This window comes from Anabrus simplex, chromosome 5 (genome assembly GCF_040414725.1).
Source record: "Anabrus simplex isolate iqAnaSimp1 chromosome 5, ASM4041472v1, whole genome shotgun sequence".
In the NCBI taxonomy this organism is placed as follows: Eukaryota; Metazoa; Arthropoda; class Insecta; order Orthoptera; family Tettigoniidae; genus Anabrus; species Anabrus simplex.
Window position 1 is genome coordinate 228,533,031 of NC_090269.1, and position 15,184 is coordinate 228,548,214.

Below are 15,184 nucleotides of genomic sequence, written 5' to 3' on the forward strand. Positions count from 1 at the left end.
CGCTTCAGCTGGTTCCTCTTCTATTGTAATCTGTCTATCACATGCTTGTAAATATGTTCTCTAGCCAATCAAACCCGCGGGTGTGTATGGAAATTCAACCATCAGCGTACTGCATTTTAATTTAGTCCGGAACTTTCCCGTACGGAACTATTTAAGGAGAGCACTTTAGAGCCGTCTTGTCTGATTTGCTCCAGTTATTGAGAGTACAACTTAACAGAGGCCAGAGGGGGCTAGGGAGCAGAGCGCGGCCGGCTTGAAGAAGATCCAGCTCTACAAGGTAACGGCAGAATTTACCTAAACATATGATCTTGCCTGCGGGTAGTTCAAGGGTAAGGTTTCAGCAGTTTTCTTACTCTTTTCTTTTGGAGCTGAAATGTAGGACCTTCTGCGCAGTCTTCGGACTCTATTTCTATTCCCGACTGGGAAAATATTTAATGTGGGGAGCACGAGTGGTGACCCTCAGTTGTCTCCGCTTCAACTTTTGAGCTGAGTGACTATTTTCAACCTGTGAATTTTGGAAATCTCGTCTCGAATTTTGAACTTTCTCCCCCTTTAGTCACCTTTTCATTATGAGATTAACCTCTGTGTCATTGGGCCTTAAGGGGAAACGTAGGTAGATATATAGCCACATGTTTGATTACACACATCTTCCACAATTTTTCTCAAATCTAAATAAAACTCGGCACACTAATTTAAAATGACCTAATAAGAAAAACATATACAATTCTACTCCACTTTAAGCTTCGTATATACTTGGGTGACTTGTCTTCAAAATTTTATGAAATTACATCAAGTAGTTCTTGAGATAATTGTACCTAAAGTATGACACATGTGAAATTCAAAAAAATCAAAGAAAACTTTTCATAAAGTTTCAACGCTACACCTCCCCTAAAACTGCCCATTACCATGCTCCTCTTCTTCATTAGCATCTTCTGCTGCTCTCTTGTCTGCTCTACTTCTCTGTCTAGCTGCCTGTGGAATGGTCTGCATTGATGCCTATGCCTTTGCAACTCGTTGTTCATTAACGGACCTCAGTATCTGCTCTGTGAAGACTCCAGGTGTAAGTCCCAGCCTCCTAAGAATGTGAAGTCTGGCCAAATTCCCACCATTAAATACTGCTGCAGCATCCAAAGTAGCAATCTTCACAACCAAGTTGGAAACAAACACTGTCTTAGGACACCTCTTCCAAATGAGAGCATTGAAGCTTTCATTTCGATTTTGAGTTTTGCCATGTAAACATTTTTCCAACAGCTGTCTCTGTGGATCCGTGGTAGAGTGTCGGCCTCCGGATCCCAAGATAGCGGGTTCAAACCCGGCAGAGGTAGTCGGATTTTTGAAGGGCGGAAAAAAGTCCATTCGACACTCCATGTCGTACGATGTCGGCATGTAAAAGATCTCTGGTGATACATTTGGTATTTACCCGACAAAATTCATTAAATCTCAGCCATACACGCCCAAGAGATATCCGGTTTACTCTGTCTGCCATCTAGTGGGCCTAGAGTAAAACGGAACGTCAAAATTTACGAGCAGACAGCCAGATGGCGTCAAACTGAAATGTCTGCACACGGTAGCTGAGGCCATACGATTATTATTATTATTATTATTATTATTATTATTATTATTATTATTATTATTATTATTTCAACAACTCTGGTGCATCTAGAACCCTAAAAGTTGGTTTTATAACCAGCAAAACGGCTTCAGGAAGATCGTTTTTATGTCTGTAAGTCTCACTAGCTTCATGGCTTTCAAAAACTTGCACCACTTATCAGAACACAATGCTGAGGTAGTCGACAGGTAATGAAACCACATAACCCACACAGCTCCTCTCATCTCCTCCAAGTAATTTATATTATTCCTAATGGCATTGTAAACTTACTGGCCATCAATTCTCTTCTTAGTCACCCTATTTTTTCCTCCAAGTGACTTACCATCTTCCAACAACTTGCCTTTATTTTCTGCAATAAGTCTCCTCAACCGTCCATCCATCCTTTTCTGGACATAACCAATGCACTCCAGCTTTTCTAAACCGCAATCATACCCATAGGGCTGGCTTTCAGCTGTATGTATGTATGTATGTATGTATGTATGTATGTATGTATGTATGTATGTATGTATGTATGTATGTATGTATGTATGTATGTATGTATGTATGTTGGGTATTCAGCCCGAAGGCTGGTTGGATCCTCAACAGGTTCAACATTAGCTGCCATAGATGGCCTAATTGTCACTGAAGAGGCGTACTAGGGAAATGAGGAGTGAGGTAGTTTCCTGTTGCTTTCCTCACTGAGCTAGAAGTTGCTATTGCACATCAGTCTCCCAAGCCTACTGAAATGCGTGCACCAACCGACCCTATGAGCGACATCTTCATACCATTCACAGCAGAGACTGGCTGCATAAGGAATGGCATTACCAGCGTCACTCATACCTCAGCCACTTTCATATTGTCAAAGCCAAGTATAAGACTGAGACAGATCAATGAAAGTAACAATTTTATTCTAGCCCATACCAGAAGAAATAGTGCACTATAAACACTACATCTTGCCAGCAAAGGTGTGGCTTTCAGCTACAGTCTTGAAAGCACTTCAGTCACCATCCCCCAAGTACTTTATATATCTTACGTCATAGTTCTGTAGGGAGCGACGGAAAATTGGCTTCATACCTGCAGCTTCCATCCCGTCACTTGAACCTGAATAATTCCTGCTGCACACACTTTTATGAGCATCTTGCCAATCCTTTTCCGCTACACTGTCCATGTCCATCTTGTGCAAAACACACACAGAGCAAAGTTTTTACATAACTTGTAAATGTAACACTTTTCCAGTGTCAACACTAACGACAGGTGACACTCCATGCAAAGATGTATGTCCCCTCTTCATCCAGGAGCTGTCACAGAAAATAGCCAAGTCTCTAGGTTCTGCTTCATTATTCTCTAGAACAGTTTCCTGAACAGCTACCTTTATGCTCTCTTTGCTTAACATTTTCCACTGCATTCAAAAGTGACATGTTCATAGCAATGATTTTTTCTGTTGGAGCAGGCATGTTCGTAATACCACATAACAAGTTCTCACCTTCTCAACCAAGACCAACACACCTTAGGCCATTAGCAAACCTATTGCTTGCTTCATAAATTCTGTTATTGGCCTTGGATGTTTTGAATGGTATATCACTGTTGCAATTTTCACACAAAATGTGTAATGTACATACTAAACCTTCCATCTTCTCATCATCCATCCATCAAAGTCACCTTTCCAGCACAAGCAGAACACCTACAAATTTTCTATATTACTTCTGCTAACAATTCAATATCAATAATTCTAAGCTGATATAGTACCTAACTTTAGGCCCCGGCCGCTTCCTTTCCCGTTCCCTGCCCATCCTTTACAATCTTCCCATCCCCTATAAGGCCCTTGTTCAGCATAGCAGGTGAGGAACGCCTGGGCGAGGTACTGGTCTTTCTCTTCATTTGTATCCTTCGACCCAAATTCTCACGCTCCAGGACACTGCCTTTGTGGCATGTAATTTAAACTGTTTCCTAGGTTTCTTAAAGCGTCTAGTAACAGGGAAATAACACCAAGTACACGTCTATTATTAGCCACAAATGTCCGGCTGCATGGCTAAATGGTTAGCGTGCTGGCCTTTGGTCACAGGGGTCCCGGATTCAATTCCTGGCAGGGTCGGGAATTTTAACCATCATTGGTTAATTTCTCTTGCACGGGGGCTGGGTGTATGTGTTGTCTTCATCATCATTTCATCCTCATCACGACGCGCAGGTCGCCTACGGGTGTCAAATTAAAAGACCTGCACCTGGCGAGGTGGGATCTCCCAGCACTAAAAGCCATACGCCATTTCATTTCATTAGCCCCAAATGAGGATCGATCTTAAAGTACTTCCCACCACAACAAGAAGGCAATAGAGAAAACAAAATGCCATTATATGTAATCTGTAGCCTATAAAATACCCTGGACAGACTCTCTATTAATTGCTTACAGCTTTTAAAAATGATATGAAGAAACCTTCAAATACCTGCGTTCTTCTCACAAGTAACACTACCCCACTGTCGGCAGCCCTGAAAATGGTTTTCCGTGGTTTCAAATTTTCACACCAGGCAAATGCTGGGGCTGTACCTTAATTAAGGCCACGGCCGCTTCCTTCCCACTCCTAGCCCTTCCCTGTCCCATCGTCACCATAAGACCTATCTGTGTCGGTGCGACGTAAAGCAAAAAAAAAAAAACAAGTAACACTCCATAACTGTACGTGTATGTTGGGTATTCAGCCCGAAGGCTGGTTTGATCCTCCACAGCTACGCCAACAGCTGTAATAGATAGCCTAGGCGTCGCTGATGAGGCATTCTAGGGAAATGAGGAGTGAGGTAGTTTCACGTTGCTTTCCTCACCGAGCCAGAAGTTGCTATTACGTATCAGTCTGCCAAGCCCACTGAAATGCATGCATCAACCAACCCTATGAGCGATATTTTCATACCATTTATAGCTGGGACTGGCTGCATAAGAATTGGCATTACAAAACTAGCATCACTCATACCTCGGTCACTTTCATGTTGTCAAAGCCAAGGATGAGACTGAGACAGGTCAATGAAAGTAGCAAATTCCATACCGGAAGACATATTGCACTGTAAACACTACATCTTGCCAGCAAAGGCATACTACATAACGGACATGCTTTAAACAGTTCAACAATTCCTTCATGCACAAGCTGAAAGCTCTAGACGACAATGGAGATAACGAATCAGCATTGGAAGCTTAAAGTTTGCTTCAAACTATCCCCAAATCGGGACAATGACAGTAGATGAGTTAATATCCTTCAGAAATTATACCGTAGTAGGTGTCCTACATTAGCTTGTTCTTCAGGTGTCTCCGTACTGACGTACGGCGGACCTGAAGGATCCTTTGAATGCTCTTCCAAGATTCGAGTCAAGGGTTAGTGAGAGAAAAATGAAAATTCACAGCCTGTTTCTAATTACAAACGGGTCAGGAATGGAAGGAATGCAGCCCCATATAGCGGCGAGGATAGGAATTGTGCCGGCTGCCGAAACCTGTTGCACTCCTCTGGGGCAATGATTAATGGCTGAACAGATGAAATGAAATGATATTGGAGAGCGTTGCTGGAATAAAATATGACAGGGAAAACCGGAGTATCCGGAGAAAAACCTGTCCCGCCTCCGCTTTGTCCACCACAAATCTCACAAGAAGTGACCGGGATTTGAACAAAGGAACCCAGCGATTAGAGGCCGGCGTGCTGCCCCCTGAGCCACGGAGGATAAGTTAGAGAATGCATAATAAATACTGCTTTGTGCCTTCCAACTCCCTAGCCACTCTGCGCCCGAGCTTTTGAGGATGAATATGATTCTATACACCTTTTTAGTAACGACGGCCCCCTTTGTCTAACAAACAATACAAGATGAATTAGGCCTACAGCTATTCTGACCAGCTATACCTTTTCCTGTTATTACTCACGTTTTGAACTTCCCATTGTCACACACACTTAAATTATTCAACTCTAATGTTGGTACTACTGTCTGACTGTAGATTTTGAGAGCATTTAGACCGTTAAATCTTTACATGGTATGGATATTCTTAATTAATCTTAATATGTAGTCGGTGTTATCCTATGTTTAATAATTTTACATGGTTAGGACAAGTCAAAACAGTTTGTGTAGTTCGTGTATTCATTCTTCTTCTTTGCCACGGGTATTGTTCCTCGCTCTCTACAAAGACACCAGTGTAGGTCGGCGATGTCATAAAGGAGAAGACGGCGGCAAAGAAGGAATAATTAAGGAACAAGCAGAAAGAAGCAATGATACAGTTACATAATGAAGGGCTTTCGCTTTCCATTATGAAAGCTGGTTGAATAATAAACGTGGCTGCTATCCTACGTTCCCTCTCCCATTGTTACCCGGTTAGTTCATACACAATGAGAACACACATCCATAGACAATGCTGCGAACTGTAGCGAAATTCCGTTATGCGTAACAGAATTTTACTCTTGGGGAGAAGGAGCGACAAAACTAAAAAATACAGAAAATGTACTGATATTTGTTTGATTCCAATGTCTATAAAAATGTGGGAATTTCTTAAATAATTTATATGTAATCAGTATTGAATTTTCACGACCGCACTGTACTCAAAACAAAACGTTCAACGTATATGTACTATATGTACTGAACACGACCTAAGACGCTGAAAGTTTAATCCGAATTTATGTATACTTTAGACCGCGATGAACAAATAATAGATGACAATATTTTACATTTAATGACTGCAATGAACAAATAAAAATTTACAATTTTTACATTTAATTAGATTTTTATTCAGGTTTACAGTACGAAAGAGTGACAGACGAATAAGCAATGACATCCTGCAGAGCCATCTGTGGTAATTAGTGCGAAAGTCAAGAATCACTTGTGGTTCACGAGTCATTAAATGCCCATGCATGTCCAAAGTGAACCCCGTTCCAGCCTTAAGTACGAGATTAAAATCCTTCAACAGGTTGGGATTCGAATCCCGGGCATCAGAGTAACAGACAGACAGACTCGCTATCTCTACACCACGGTATTGGCACTGCTGGTGTTGCCTTAATAAGTAAGGCAACGGGCCACTTCCTCTTCATTTCCAACCTTTTCCAATCCTATCGTCACCGAAAACCTGTGTGATTTAAAGCGACTTTAAACAAGTAGCAAAATAAATAAAAATCCTCAGTGAAAACGACTGCATGACAACCGAAACATAATCAACCCTTTCTTTCTTTCTTTCTTTCTTTCTTTCTTTCTTTCTTTCTTTCTTTCTTTCTTTCTTTCTTTAAATTAAGATTACAGTGAAGGATCAACACATAGTCTATGAGTAGCCTATTTCCCTTCCAGGTGGATGTTATTTATTTCCTTCATTTAACATCTCACACCGATTGATGTCAATATTCACCACTGATCTGCATTTAAAGTATGACGGATGCCTTTGGTGGTGCTACGTATTCCTTGAACATTCATAAGAACTAACCTCTCCATTTTTGAAACAGATATTCACCACCGGCTATCCGCAATTCGTCGACGTTATACCGTACTTTACAATACTTTAGGCATGTGATTCCTCGTGATGAAACTGGTCTTGACAAATTGGCTGCCGAAGGAAAAGAAGACGGAAAGCGTTCCAGAGGTAGAACAACAATGAGATGGTTAAACTACGAGGGCAAGTCAATAAGTATCTGCAATTTTTCTCTAATTGTCTTTAGGTTTGCTTTATAGCGATGTTTGCTTACCAGCCGCTAGATGGCACCGTTGTCCATGTCTATGGTAGGTTTCAGCGTTATCAGATCAGTACAGCTTGCGTTGTTGAGACGTAAATATGGCCGCGCCACACTCTGTTTGCACCAAGGAAGAACAGCTTTCCGTTGTCCGTTTTTGTGGTCTGAGGGTAAACCAGGAGCGGAAATTCATAGAAGACTTTCAGCACAATACGGGGACAATGTTTACCAGTGGATTAAACAGTTCAAAAGGGATCGCACGAGCGTGAAGAATGAGGAAAGATCCGGTCGTCCATCTGCAGCCGCAATTGATGCCAATACTGAACAAGTGCGTGATATGATCCTGAATAACAGACGAGTGACTATTGATGACGTGGCAAACCATATCCACATTAGCTATGGTCCTTCTTTGGTGCAAACAGAGATTGGCGCGGCGATCTTTACGTCAAAAGAGCGCAAGCTGTACTGATCTGATAAGGCTGAAACCTACCACAGACATAGACAATAGTGCCATCTACCGAGCTCGATAGCTGCTGTCGCTTAAGTGCGGCCAGTATCCAGTATTCGGGAGATAGTAGGTTCGAATCCCACTGTCGGCAGCCCTGAAAATGGTTTTCCGTGGTTTCCCATTTTCACACTAGGCAAATGCTGGGGCTGTACCTTAATTAAGGCCAAGGCCGCTTCCTTCCCACTCCTAGCCCTTTCCTGTCCCATCGTCGCCGTAAGACCTATCTGTGTCGGTGCGACGTAAAACACCTAGCAAAAAAAAAAAAAAAAAAAAAATAGTGCCATCTAGCGGCTGCTGAGCACACAACACCATAGAGGCAACCTAAAGACAATTAGAGCAAAATTGCAGATACTTACTGACTTGCCTACGTAGATTAAATGATTCACCAGAATAGTTTTCTTCTGCTGCGTTTTCCACGACTGTGGCGTCACGAGTGCGAACTGTGTCGTACATGTGGACTTGACCCTGTTTTACGGCCGGATGCCCTTCCTGACGCCGACCCTATGTGGAAGGATGCATTCACTACTGCGAGTTTCTATGGTAATTGGTAGTGTGGTGTGTTGTCTGAATATGAAGAGGAAAGTGTTGAAACAATGAAACAAACACAAACACCCAGTCCCCAAACCAGAATAATTAATCACACGCGATTAAAATCTCCGACCCGGCCGAGAATGGAACCCAGGACCCTCTCTGAACCGAAGGCCTCACCGCTGACTATTCAGCCAAAGAGTCAGAAAAATACTTCACAAAAATACATCTACCGTTTCTATCAGAGAAGATCGGCTGAAAGAGAGAGGCATAGATGAGAAGAAACAAAGACACAGGATCATGATTCCTCGACTATGAGGATAACGAGTAAGAATACATCATAGACGATTTTAATATTTTGTGGAAAGAGAAAGTGAGACTAAGAACAATATAAGTTTAATAACTGAAATTATATTGGTCATACATCAATAGTATCAATGCTTTATTTAATGTTCATCCACTAAGTGTAAGAAAGGGCCAAGAGTCCTTACTTCGCCACAGAAAATAAAGGCTTTATCTATCTATCTACACATTTCACAAGCTTTCTCTTAATAATAAATTAATAATAAATCAAAGTACTCCAGTAATAACAAATAAACAATATGTTACTTTCATTCAGTGTCAAGTAACAGGAAACGTACTGTAGGTAAATATCGATTAATAAACGGATTATTTAAAAACTATAGTCAAACTTTTCCTGACATGTGTTGTGATTTTTCCCATTTTATTTAATAGTGTTTTTAGTCGACAATTTTTTGAATATTTGGTTCCCGCCTTTCACTGCGTTATGAGGATTACGGCAGAGCTGCCAATCAAACGAGCCACGTTAGAACAGTCTGGCCGCGTCTGTGACTAACTCTCAGTTTACCGCGCTTCGTTTAAAGACAAGAATGTATTGGTTTACGCCTTACAATACGAGATTTGAGTTATTACTAGTTATTAACCCTGGAGCAGGTACGTAATTTGCAACACGTTCGGTCACTTGGCGGACAGGCGTCACCCAAATAATAATTTGCGACTCTTCTCCGTAAAATAAATTACTGTTGCCATTGATGCTTTCACGGCCCGTACTTATAGACATGATACTGTACAGGCTTTTGGACGTATGCCGTGTCAAGAAAATAAGATGAAATTCTTTACGTTTCGCAGAGAACTGTGCTCTGCGTCTTCAGAAGAAAATCTCGACTGTCGACGAGAAAGGCTTCTTAAACAATGAGCTTTAGAAATTTAGACGTTATAATAGAAGTAGAAATGGTACGTTCATTCGTCACCAGATGGCCCCCCGGACGCGGCACAGCGCTAGTGACGAATGAACGAACCATTTCTACTTCTATTGTAACGACTAAATTTCAAAAACTCATTGTTTAAGAAGCTTTTCCCGTGGACAGTCGAGATTTTCTTCTGATGACGCAGAGCACAGTTCTCTGCGAAACGAAAAGATTTTCACCTTATTTTCTTGACACGGTATAAACCCAAAAGCCTATACAGTATCATGTCTATAAATAAATTACTGTTGAGATTCACTTATGTGGTTCAAATCCCGGTCACTCCATGTGAGATTTGTGCTGGACAAAGCGGAGGCGGGACAGGTTTTTCTCCGGGTACTCCGGTTTTCCCTGTCATCTTTCATTCCAGCAACACTCTCCATTCTCATTTCATAGCATCTATCATTCATTAATAATAAATCACTTTGGGAGTGGCGACCCCATCGTACTAATAGCCTAAATCTGCTTCATTCATTACATCCCTGACCCGGTCAATGACTGGAAAACAGGTTGTAAGTTTTCATTTTCATTCGCTTATGACTAAAGGATCCATCGTGTTTTTTTTTTTTTTTTTTTTTTTTGCTAGGGGCTTTACGTCGCACCGACACCGATAGGTCTTATGGCGACGATGGGATAGGAAAGGCCTAGGAGTTGGAAGGAAGCGGTCGTGGCCTTAATTAAGGTACAGCCCCAGCATTTGCCTGGTGTGAAAATGGGAAACCACGGAAAACCATCTTCAGGGCTGCCGATAGTGGGATTCGAACCTACTATCTCCCGGATGCAAGCTCACAGCCGCTCGCCTCTACGCGCACGGCTAACTCGCCCGGTCCCCCATCGTGTTTACAATCCTTTGCTTTCTTGGTCCACACATGGTAGCCTACAAAAACGTGCAAGCACATCAAACGACAGAAACGAGCTTACAACATGACTTACTGGCGAGGTTACGGTAGATTTCTTTTTCAAATTATAATGGTTTTCAAACGAAAAGTGAATCATACTCAACAAGACAATTTTTTTTTAAATGTTGCACCGTTGGTCACATGGGGGACACCCATCACCCACCGATGTTAAATGGATTCTGCTTGTCAAACAAATGACGCAGTCAAGAGAAACATTATCAGGTATTGTTGGTGAGAATGTGCTTGGAAGCAACTAAAATTACGCGGGCTTGGAACAACAACAAAAATATATCACCGCATAAAGTAATAATGACCTGGGTACACCTGTTCCCCGATGTGCCTGTTCTAGGGTTACTGATACACTTCAACCTGTCGTTTCTTACTCCAGAGCTCAGTTCTTGGTGAAATGGAAGAAAAACGTACACACATTTATTTTTTCAACGGACAGGAGTCTCATATTTCCTTCTGTTGTCATAGGATTGGTTTGTTTTCACGTTTGTTAGATTCTCTGTAACTTATCTTCAACTTTCCTCCTTTTAAGCAGAAGGTCCTTCATATTGAACTTATTTTTTAAAAGCAAAATTAACCCAATAATGTACATAACACGTGTCAAATTAACGACCTCAAAACATGTCGGAATACGAAGAATACGGACGAAATGGCGTTACGACTAAAGTAATAAGCCTACTGAAAACTGACCGAACCATCCGTATTGCTGCCAGCTCAGGGAAGTGTGAATAAGGAAACTACTAATTTAAATTGACCACCATCCCAGTTTAATTTGGAAATTTATAACGCGTTCACATATTGAAAGTCATACTTATTTTACTAACGTAACAACGTAATACTGTCAATTTTGTCACATCTGCGTTGAAATTGTGCTTACTTCACTAATCAGACCAAATCTCTTCGTAGGAGGAAAACTTTGTCTTACTACAGCTTCTTCTGAGGTCGCCTCTCTTACGGCCGGATGCACTTCCTGACGCCAACGCTATGTAGATGAATGTATTCACTATTGTTGGATTCTGCAGGGGTTTGTACGGTGCTGTACTGAGTGTAGACGAATATATATGTATTAAGACGAACACAAGCACCCAGCCCACGAGCTGTTAAAATCCTCGTCCCTGCCAGAAATAGAACCCGGAAACGTCGCCTTGCTTATTAGTTATTATTATTATTACTTATATTCTCATACAACTTTTACTTCCACAGCCAAAGGCAACGGAATTTTGACCATTATTTAGCGACAATTCGAGTTATTCAGTTGACAACACTACCTATTCAGAGCATTATTCATCCTAGCTACCTGTAGCTAACAGCTGTATGAACTCATGTCAAATTCACAGGGCACGATGTGTAAATAGAGGGCAGGCATTAAAATTCCATGCAGTGGGGAATTTCTCTATCTGCATTCCAGCCTGGCACCTGTCCAGCATTTTAATAGCGCAAGTAAAAAAAGGAAGCACGAACCTAAATGCAGTGAAACAATGAGATTTAAACGAATAAAGGATTTCTGGTTCAAAAAGTTGTATACAGTAAATAGAAGCCTTATGTAGGCGTGTTTTAGTATCGAGCTTCTGCTGGCTAAATGTCATATTTATATGACCTATGGCTCGGTACTGATCTTCAACCATTTTGTAAAATAATAATCAGACCTTTAAAACAATTATTTAATACTTCTTTCCCTCTGACTATTTCAGAATGAATAATCAGGGCTGCAGTTATCCGAGTATCTCTGCCTGTTGCTACTTCTTGACAAAGGCAGTATTTTTGCATCTGTCTCTTGACACAGGCAATAATAATAATAATAATAATAATAATAATAATAATAATAATAATAATAATAATAATAATAATAATAATAATAATAATAATAGCTTTACGTTCCACTAACTACTTTTGGGGATTTTGGAGACGCCGATGTGCCGGAATTTAGCCCCACAGGAGTTCTTTCACGTCCCAGTAAATCTACCGACACGAGTCTGACGTATCTAATCACCTTCAAATACCACCGGACTGAGCCAGGATCGAACCTGCCAAGTTGGCGTCAGAAGGCCAGCGCCTGAGAAACTCAGCCCGGCATGAACAAAATGTTGTTTTCATTGAAGTCTCAGTCGCATTTATCGATTTGACAGTATGGAACCCGCTGAGGTATGGTTGGAGATGAGTAATGTCCTACAGTACACAACACTTTGCGTCTGGATGCTGTGAAAGGTGCTAATCATAGTATCAGTCGTGCTGCAATAGCATTTTCTGACTCCGCAAAGGAAGTCATGGCGAACTACCTGACTCCTCATACTGCCACATACGCCTCATTTTAGCATCATAATAGCTTTTAAAATATTTTTTTTAGTTTCTTCATAACTGTATTTTTTTTTGTTAGTTGCTTTACGTCGCACCGACACGGATAGGTCTTATGGCGACGATGGGACAGGAGTGGGAAGCGGAAACCACGGAAAATCATTTTCAGGACTGCCGACAGTGGGGTTCGAGCCTACTATATCCCGAATACTGGATACTGGCCACACTTAAGCGACTGCAGCTATCGAGCTCGGTCATAACTGTACAATCTTCAGTAGTGCTAGTCGACAATCCAGTCAGCTTCCGGACTTTTTTAAAATTAGTTTTAGACATTTTTTACAGATATTTTCTCATTCTTTCCTTGTTTTCATTTTATTTTCTCTTTATGGACGACACACACACCCAGTCCGCAATCCAATGGAAATAACCAATTAATTTTAAAATCCCCGACACGGCCGGGAATCGAACCCGGAGCTCCTTGAACCAAAGGCGAGGGACAGATGACTCGATAGACAGGTCTGAGTTCTACTGACTTGAGTGGGTCGCTAACTTTCTATTTCTCAGATTTTGGGTCCGTTAGATCCCCTCTCCTTGGTCAGCGACATTTGATGGTGTTCATATAAGGCAAACGCCGTGACGTCAGCTTCCGGCGCGTTAAACAACTCTTGCGGAGCAGAATCATTTTTGGTCAAGAACCATCCGTCGCTGTTTGAGTCTGAGCTACGTGTGGCGTGCTTCCCTTTGACCACCAAGTCTCCAATTGCAATGAACGTTTATTGACACGCACTGTCGTCTCTGAACAGTCTCACACAAATCTCAAGCCAGATGAAAATCCCATCAAGGTTTGGCGCTGTGGAGGTCAACACAGCATCCCAGCACTGATTCGTCGACGCCATATGTCCCAAATAATAGGCGTTATATTATGGTATGTCGAAAATTACGACTAACTACCTCCTCTCTTGTTTATTAAGGGCATGGGGACATCCACAGCGATAATAACAATCAGTTCCTGTGGCACAATTACCTGTCGTCTTGACCCAGTATACCAAACGTCATTATGCAGAAAAATAATGCTTGTTACCTACAGGTTACATCACCCAATAGGTCAATTGAACATATTTGGGATGCGATAGGGACGTCTGCGTCGCTATCAACCACTTGTTCAAATACTGGACGATCTATGTGTGCGGTAGCAGGAAGGGTGGTTGAATGAGTCTAAAAACGCTATCCGGAAGCTGTATAACGGAATGTCTCGTCAAATCGATGCTTGTACATCCGCGACGGGTGGCTATTCTCCAAAATGAATAGCGCTTTGTGGATGATAAACAAGGTGTGCTCTATGCGTGAAGGACAAATCACTGCTGTTTTGTCATATGATCCAACAGCCTGTGATCTTTTGATTTTCAAGTAGGGGTGAAGGGTGTAGTACTGTACATGGCCATCAGTGTATTACGGACTTATAGTGAAGAAAGTACTTTAACTCACGTTGTTTAATTAACTATGATTGGCAATACTAATTTGCAAGAATGCCGAAGTAAGACATGATGAAATTAACTTTTAACTACGAACAACATGGGCATCCAAACTCACTCACATAACGGCTTGACACTTTGATCTGAAGCTCCGCCTCTCGTCTCGCTGCATTGCATCTTACAGGGACCCATGCGATTAGTTGCTGGAAGGGGTGTATGAACCACGAGCCTCGAATTGAAGCACTCTTCAGGCAACACAAGCAGATATTGTTGTATCTTTCTTCTTCTTCTTCTTCTTCTTCTTCTTCTTCTTCTTCTTGCGTTCCGGCCTTCTAAGGACCACGTTACAATTTCAATTGTTCCTCCTTAGTTGTTCTTTCCTTTTCTTCCAGTATTCTTTCATTGTATCACTTTCTTTTTCCTGTCTTCAGTCCACTTTGTGCCTGTTTTCCTTTCCTTCCTCCCTTGGAATCCTTCCATTTGTAAGACTTTCTTCCTAAAAATCTTTCTTTCCAATAATTCTTCTTCTCGTATGTTGTTCCTTTCCAGGTCTTTCTTGACTTCTTGAATCCAGGTGGTAGTTGATTTCTTTCCCCAAAGGTACTTGAAGATTCGTTTAGTTAGTCTATTGTCATCCATTCTGTAAATGTGTCCAAGAAATAGCAATCTCCTTTTTCTTATTGTTTCTGATATGTTTTCTACGTTCTGGTAAATTTCATTCTTACTTCTTAATTTCCAAAACTCTGCAATTCTTAGAGGACCTAATATTTTTCCTTATAATTCTTCTTTCTAATATTTCTAATTTATCAAGCTTGTAGTTCAGTGCTAGACATTCGCTGGCATAAAGGCATTCTGGTTTCACTACTGTGTTGTAGTGCTTTATTTTAAGTTTTCTTGATAAGCACTTTTTGTTGTAAGTATTCTTAGTTATACCGTATGCTCTTTCCATCTTTTGTA

General features: G+C 41.3%; 1 protein-coding gene and 1 pseudogene across 3 annotated transcripts in view; both read right to left on the reverse strand.

Moving 5' to 3' along the window:
* The window catches only part of LOC136873924 (multiple PDZ domain protein), a 2,156,217-nt gene that overhangs the window by 1,104,618 nt on the left and 1,036,415 nt on the right, over positions 1-15,184 (reverse strand). The window lies entirely within an intron of this gene.
* On the reverse strand, positions 889-1,833 carry LOC136874230 (uncharacterized; annotated as a pseudogene).